Source organism: Arachis ipaensis, chromosome B7 (genome assembly GCF_059453495.1).
Source record: "Arachis ipaensis isolate K30076 ecotype BB chromosome B7, ASM5945349v1, whole genome shotgun sequence".
NCBI lineage: Eukaryota > Viridiplantae > Streptophyta > Magnoliopsida > Fabales > Fabaceae > Arachis > Arachis ipaensis.
This window is the reverse complement of record NC_142442.1, coordinates 103,986,987-103,995,568: the sequence shown is the minus strand read 5'-3', so window position 1 is coordinate 103,995,568 and position 8,582 is coordinate 103,986,987. Positions and strand designations below refer to the sequence as shown.

At 34.7% G+C, this 8,582-nt stretch overlaps 1 non-coding gene across 1 annotated transcript; it reads left to right on the top strand.

The window, feature by feature from the left end:
* Positions 1-368: 368 nt before the first annotated feature.
* LOC148553588 (small nucleolar RNA R71) lies at positions 369-476 on the top strand. The gene has a single exon (XR_015893224.1). It is a non-coding gene; the product is annotated as a small nucleolar RNA R71 (small nucleolar RNA).
* The last annotated feature ends 8,106 nt before the right edge of the window (positions 477-8,582 follow it).

Here is an 8,582-nt window from a genome sequence, read left to right as displayed (position 1 = left end):
ATTGCAGGGTTCTCAGGATCATAGGCTTCTTCTTCAGAAGATGCCTCTTGAGTACTGTTGGATGCAGCTTGCATTCCATGCAGACTCTGAGAAATCATATTGACTTGCTGAGTCAATATTTTATTCTAAGCCAATATGGCATTCAGAGTATCAACTTCAAGAACTCTCTTCTTCATAGGCGTCCCATTACTCACAGGATTCCTTTCAGAAGTGTACATGAACTGGTTATTAGCAACCATGTCAATGAGTTCTTGAGCTTCTGCAGGCGTTTTCTTTAGGTGAATGGATCCACCTGCAGAGGTGTCCAGTGACATCTTTGATAGCTCAGATAAACCATCATAGAATATATCCAGGATGGTCCATTCTGAAAGCATGTCAGAAGGACACTTTTTGGTCAACTGTTTGTATCTTTCCCAAGCTTCATAGAGGGATTCACCTTCTTTCTGTCTGAAGGTTTGAACATCAGCTCTAAGCTTGCTCAGCTTTTGAGGAGGAAAGTACTTGGCTAAGAAAGCCGTGACCAGCTTATCCCAAGAGTTCAGGCTGTCTTTAGGTTGAGAATCCAACCATAATCTAGCTCTGTCTCTTACAGCAAAAGGGAAAAGCATGAGCCTGTAGACTTTAGGATCTACTCCATTAGTCTTAACAGTATCACATATCTGCAAGAATTCAGTTAAGAACTGAAAAGGATCTTCAGATGGAAGTCCATGAAACTTGCAGTTCTGCTGCATCAGAGAAACTAATTGAGGTTTCAGCTCAAAGTTGTTTGCTCCAATGGCAGGAATGGAGATGCTTCTTCCATGTAAATTGGAATTAGGTGCAATAAAGTCACCAAGCATCCTCCTTGCATTATTATTATTTTCGGCTGCCATCTCCTCTGCCTGTTCGAAAATTTCTGAAAGGTTATCTCTGGATTGTTGTATTTTAGCTTCTCTTAATTTTCTCTTCAGAGTCCTTTCAGGTTCTGGATCTGCTTCCACAAGAATGTTCTTATCCTTGCTCCTGCTCATATGACAAGGAAGAATGGACAGAAAAATGATAATAATAATAATAGAGATCCTTTATACCACAGTATAGGGATCCCTTTGTGAGTGGAAGAGAAAGGGGAGACAAAGAATGTGATGTAAGGGAAGAAATGCAACTGTACGAATGGAAGAGATGTGAGATGAGATGTTAGGATATGAATGAATAAATAGAATAGGATGAGAGAGAGAGAGGGAATTTTCGAAAATTATTTTTGAAAAGGAGTTAGTGATTTTTGAAAATTGGTTTTTGAAAGTGTGTTAGTAATTTTCGAAAATTAAGATTTAAAAATTAAAACAATTAATAAATAAAAAAGAAATTTTGAAAAAGGGGAGAGATATTTTCGAAAAATGAGAGAGAGAGAGTTAGTTAGGTGGTTTTGAAAAAGTTAAGAAACAAACATAAAGTTAGTTAGTTAGTTAGAAAAGATAAGAAGTTAGGAAGTTAGAAAAGATATTTTGAAAAGATATTTTTGAAAAAGATAAGATAAGAAGATATTTTTGAAAAGATATGATAGAAATTAGTTTTGAAAAAGATTTGATTTTTAAAATCTCAATTAATGACTTGATTCATAAGAAATCACAAGATATGATTCTAGAACTTAAAGTTTGAATCTTTCTTAACAAGCAAGTAACAAACTTCAAATTTTTGAATCAAAACATTAATTGATTATGTTATTTTCGAAAATTTGATATAAAAATAAGAAAAAGATTTTTGAAAAATATTTTTGGAATTTTCGAAAATAACTAAGAATTTTGAAAAAGATTTGATTTTTGAAAAAGATTTTGAAAAAGATAAGATTTTCAAATTGAAAATTTGATTTCACTCATTGGCAACAATTTGATTTTAAAAATTTTTGAAAAAGTCAACTCAAATTTTCGAATTTGATGAGAGAAAAAGGGAAAGATATTTTTTTTTTTTGATTTTTTGAATTTTTATGAAAACATGAAAAATATGCAATGCATGAAATTTTTAGATCAAAACAATGAATGCATGCAAGAATTCTATGAATGTCAAGATGAACACCAAGAACACTTTGAATGTCATGATGAACATCAAGAACATATTTTTGAAAAATTTTTAATGCAAAGAAAACATGCAAGACACCAAACTTAGAATTCTTTAATGCTTAGACACTAAGAATTCAAGAATGCATATGATAAACATGAAAAGACACAAAACAAAAAATCATCAAGATCAAACAAGAAGACTTACCAAGAACAACTTGAAGATCATGAAGAACACTATGAATGCATGATATTTTCGAAAAAATGCAAGATGCATATGCAAGTGACACCAAACTTATGATATGACTCAAGACTCAAACAAGAAACAGAAAATATTTTTTATTTTTATGATTTTCTAATTTTTTTTGGATTTTTATTTTATATTTTTCGAAAAATTATATGAAAAAGAAAATAAGTATTCTAAAATTTTTAATATGAATTCCAGGAATCTTGCCATGTTAGTCTAAAGCTTCAGTCCAGGAATTAGACATGGCTCACTAGCCAGCCAAGCTTTCAATGAAAGCTCCAGTCCAAAACACTAGACATGGCCAATGGCCAGCCAAGCTTTAGTCTTTAACACGAGAGTATATTGCTCTTTATAGCAAATTGCAAGCCTCAGTCCAAATAAATTTAGACATGGCTTTACAGCCAGCCAGGCTTTACATGCTTCATGAAACACTAGAATTCATTCTTAAAAATCTTGAATAAGATTTTTGAAAACATTTTTATTTATTTTTTTTTCGAAAACATATGAGAGATTTTTGAAAATATTTTTTGAAAAATTTTTGAAAATAAAGTAAAAAGAAAATTACCTAATATGAGCAACAAGATGAACCGTCAGTTGTCCAAACTCAAACAATCCCTGGCAACGGCGCCAAAAACTTGGTGCACGAAATTGTGATCTCCAGGCTCGAACAAATCCTGGTAATGGCTCCAAAGCTTGGTGCTCTGATCTTAATTCATAATTGTCACAACTTCGATACAACTAACCAGCAAGTGCACTGGGTCGTCCAAGTAATACCTTACGTGAGTAAGGGTCGAATCCCACGGAGATTGTTGGTATGAAGCAAGCTATGGTCACCTTGTAAATCTCAGTCAGGCAGATATAAAGTGATAATGGTGTTTTCGAATTTAATATAATAAAATAGGGATAGAGATACTTATGTAAATCATTGGTAGGAATTTCAGATAAGCGAATGGAGATGCCTTTCGTTCCTCTAAACCTCTGCTTTCCTGCTATCTTCATCCAATCAGTCTTACTCCTTTCCATGGCTGGCTTTATGCAAGGGCATCACCGTTGTCAGTGGCTACATCCCCTCCTCTCAGTGAATAATATGCTCACGCACCCTGTCACGGCACGGCTATTCATCTGTCGGTTCCCGATCATGCTGGAATAGGATTCACCCTCCTTTTGCGTCTGTCACTAACGCCCAGCACTCGCGAGTTTGAAGCTCGTCACAGTCATTCAATCATTGAATCCTACTCAGAATACCACAGACAAGGTTTAGACCTTCCGGATTCTCTTGAATGCCGCCATCATTCTAGCTTACGCCACGAAGATTCTGGTTAGGAGATCTAAGAGATATTCATTCTAGCTTATTTCATGTAGAACAGAAGTGTTTGTCAGGCACGCGTTCATAAAGGAGAAGGATGATGAGCGTCACACATAATCATCACCTTCATCACGTTCTTGGGTGCGAATGGATATCTTAGAAGAGAAATAAGAAGAATTGAATAGAAAACAGTAGTACTTTGCATTAATCTTTGAGGAACAGCAGAGCTCCACACCTTAATCTATGGAATGTAGAAACTCTACCGTTAAAAATACATAAGTGAAAGGTCCAGGCATGGCCGAGATGGCCAGCCCCCTAAAACGTGATCAAAGGATCATAAGGTAATCCAAAGATGCCTAATACAATAGTAAGAGGTCCTATTTATAATAAACTAGCTACTAGGGTTTACATGAGTAAGTATTTGATGTATAAATCCACTTCCGGGGCCCACTTGGTGTGTGTTTGGGCAGAAGGCTGGCGTTGAACGCCAGTTTACGTCGTCAATTCTTGGCCAAAGTATGGACTATTATATATTGCTGGAAAGCCCTGGATGTCTACTTTCCAACGCAATTGGAAGCGCGCCATTTCGAGTTTTGTAGCTCCAGAAAATCCACTTTGAGTGCAGGGAGGTCAGAATCCAACAGCATCAGTAGTCCTTTTTCAACCTCTGAATCTGATTTCTGCTCAAGTCCCTCAATTTCAGTCAGAAAATACCTGAAATCACAGAAAAACACACAAACTCATAGTAAAGTCCAGAAATGTGAATTTAACATAAAAACTAATGAAAACATCCCTAAAAGTAACTAGATCCTACTAAAAACGTACTAAAAACAATGTCAAAAAGCGTATAAATTATCCGCTCATCAGTGGTCCAATGACATCTTGGACAATTCAGACAGACCATCATAGAATATACATATGATACTCCATTCTGAAAACATGTCAGAAGGACACCTTCTAATCAATTACTTGTATCTTTCCCAAGCTTCATAGAGGGATTCACCTTCCTTCTATCTGAAGGTTTGGACTTTCACTCTAAGCTTGCTCAACTTTTGAGGTGGAAAAAATTTGGCCAAAAAAGCATTGACCAACTTTTCCCAAGAGTTCAGGCTATCTTTAGGTTGTGAGTCTAACCATGTTCTAGCTCTGTCTCTTACAGCAAAAGGGAAAAGCATAAGTCTGTAGACCTCAGGTTTAACCCCATTGGTCTTAACAGTGTCACAGATTTGCAAGAATTCAGCTAAGAACTGATGAGGATCCTCCAATGGAAGTCCATGAAACTTGCAATTCTGCTACATCAGATAAACTAATTGAGGCTTAAGCTCAAAGTTGTTTGCTCCAATTACAGGAATTGAGATGCTCCTTCCACAGAAGTCAGAAGAGGGTGCAATAAAGTCACCAAGCATCTTCCTTGCATCTCCACCATTGTTATTGGGTTCGGCCATCTCTTCTTTTTTTTCGAAAAATTCTGTCAGGTCCTCTCCAGAGTGTTGTGCTTTAGCTTCTCTTAGCTTCCTCTTTAGAGTCCTTTCAGGTTCCGGATCAGCTTCAACAAGAATGTTCTTATCCTTGTTCCTGCTCATATGAAAAAGAAGATAACAGAAAAGAATAGGAATCCTCTATGTCACAGTATAGAGATTTCTTTATGTGAGTAGAAGAATAGAAGAGTAGAATGAAGAAGAGAGAAGATGAAGAATTCGAACACAGAGAGGGAGAGAGGGTTCAGATTATAAGAAGAAGAGAAGTGTTAGTAAATAAATAAATAAATAGAAAGAGATGAGCGAGAGAGAGAGTTCGAATTTTAAATTAAAATAAAAGGAAAATATTTTTGTTTTTATTTTAATTATTGGTTAGTATTCAAAAATTAAGGGAAGAAATAAAATAAAATTTGAAAAAGATAAGAAATAGTAATTAATTTATTTAGTTTTCAAATTTTAGAGAGAAGATATGATTGAATTAGTAAACTTTTAAAATCAAACAAAAAGTCAAGTAGTTAATTGAAAAAGATTTGAAAATCAATTTTGAAAAGATAAGAAGTTATAAAAGATATTAAATTTATGTTTGAAAAATATATGATTGAGATTTATTTTGAGAAAGATTTGAAAAGGAAATTAAAAAGATTTGATTTTTTAATTTAAAGTTGATTACTTGACTAATAAGAAACTAAAAGATATGATTTTTAGAATTTAAAGATTGATCCTTTCTTAATAGGCAACTAACAACTTGAAAATTTTTGAATCTAAACATTAAATGTTAGCATTAGTTTCGAAAATAAAAATAAGAAAAAGATTTTGAAAATCAAATTTTAAAATTTTTGAAAATATTAAGAAGGAAATTAAAAAAGATTTGATTTTTAAAAAAGTTTTGAAAAGATAGGATTTTTAAATTGAAAATTGACTTCACTAATAAGAAACAATTAAATTTTAAAATTTTATGAGTAAATCAATTCAAATTTTCGAAAGTTATGAAAAGAATAAGGGAAAGATATATTTTTTATTTTTGAATTTTTATGAGGAGAGAGAAAAATATAAAAATGATGCAAAACACAAGAAATTAAGATCAAAATTAATATTGCATGCAAGAACACTTTGAATGTCAAGATGAACACCAAGAACACTTTGAAGATCATGATGAACATCAAGAACATATTTTTGAAAATTTTTAAGAACAGAAAAACATTCAAGACACTAAACTTAAAAATTTTTATTCTTTAGACACTAATAATTCAAGAATGCATATGAAATAAGAAAAGACACCAAACAAGAAAATTTAAAGATCAAACAAAGAGAATCATCAAGAACAACTTGAAGATCAATGAAGAACACCATGCATGAATTTTTGAAAATAAGAAAAAATACAATTGACACCAAACTTAAAATTTGACACTAGACTCAAACAAGAAACACAAATTTTTTGGTTTTTATGATTTTATGAATTTTTTTTGTTTTTTTCAAAAATTATTTTGAAAAAGAAAATAAAGAAATTCAAAAATTTTAATACAAATTCTAGGAATCATGCAATGTTAGTATAAAGCTTCAGTCTAAAAAGATTAGACATGGCTAGCCAAGCTTCAGCAGGACATTACATACAACAGCCAAATTGATGGGAATCAACCAGCTCCTGTGATGATAAAAGCATCATTTGAAACTCTAGAATTCATTCTTAAAAATTCTGAAGAACAAAAAATTTTTTTTTGTATTTTTTAGAAAATAAAAAAAGCTTACAAATAAAATAAAATCACCTAATCTGAGCAACAAGATGAACCGTCAGTTGTCCAAACTCGAACAATCCCCGGCAACGGCGTCAAAAACTTGGTGCATGAAATTGTGATCTCTAACAATGGCGCCAAAAACATGGTACGCACAATCTTAATGTCAACTCTTTTTCACAACTCCGCACAACTAACCAGCAAGTGCACTGGGTCGTCCAAGTAATACCTTACGTGAGTAAGGGTTGATCCCATGGAGATTGTCGGCTTGAAGCAAGCTATGGTCATCCTTGTAAATCTCAGTCAGGCAGATTTAAATGGTTATAAATTTTTTATAATTAAAATATAAATAAAATATAAAATAAGATAAAGTTACTTATGTAATTCATTGGTGGGAATTTCAGATAAGCGTCTGGAGATGCTTTGTTGCTTCTGAACCTCTGCTTTCCTATTGTCTTTTTCCAACCATGCGTTACCTCCTTCCATTGCAAGCTGTATGATCCTCTTGGATGAAAACAAATCCATATGCGCTGTCACCGCACGGCTAATCATCTCTTGGATCCCGCTAGCATTGGAATAGGACCATTATCCTTTCGCACACTGTCACTTGTGCCCTACATTCGCAGGTTTGAAGCTCGTCATAGTCATCCCTTCCCAGATCCTACTCGGAATACCACAGACAAGGTTTAGACTTTCCGAATCTCAGGAATGCTGTCAATGGTTCTAGCCTATACCACGAAGACTCTGATCTCACAGAATTGAATGCTCTGTTGTCAGGAGTGGTGACCATGCGTCGTGAACCAGTGGGCCAAGAGATACAAACTCAAGCTATTGCAGATAGAACGGAAGTGGTTGTCAGGCACGCGTTCATAAGTGAGAATGATGATGAGTGTCACGGGTCATCACATTCATCAGGTTGAAGTGTGAGTGAATATCTTAGAGAAGAAGTAGGCGTGAATTGAATAGAAAAACAATAGTAATTGTATTAATTCATGAAGAACAGCAGAGCTCCACACCTTAATCTATGGGGTGTAGAAACTCCACTGTAGAAAATACATAACTGAAAAAGGTCTAGGCATGGCCGTGAGGCCAGCCTCCAAACATGAACAATAATCAAAATAGGAACATCTGATAGATGATGGTCAAAAGACATAAAATAAATCTCTAAAAGCAGTTTTTATACTAAACTAGTAGCCTAGGGTTACAGAAAATGAGTAACTAAGTGCAGATAGTGCAAAAATCTACTTCTGGGGCCCACTTGGTGTGTGCTTGGTCTGAGCATTGAAGCTTTTTTGTGCTTAGGCTGTTTCTGGAGTTAAACGCCAGCTTTGGTGCCAGTTTGGGCATTTAACTCCAATCCTGGTGCCAGTTTGGGCGTTTTACGCCAAGATGTTTTAGGCTGACTTTGAATGCCACTTTGGACCATCAAATCTCGAGCAAAGTATGGACTATTATATATTTCGGGAAAGCCCAGGATGTCTAATTAACAATGCAATTGAGAGCACGCCAATTGGGATTCTGTAGCTCCAAAAAATCTACTTCGATTGCAGGGAGGTCAGAATCCAACAGCATCTGCAGTCCTTTTTCAGCCTCTGAATCAGATTTTTGCTCAGGTCCCTCAATGTCAGCCAGAAAATACCTGAAATCACAGAAAAATACGCAAACTCATAGTAAAGTCCAGAAATGTAATTTTTGAATAAAAACTGTTCATACCCTGGGTCGAGCTACCCGACCTGGGATGATTGGCGACAAAGCAACCGACCTCTTCAGGTCAGGCTACCCGACCTCTTC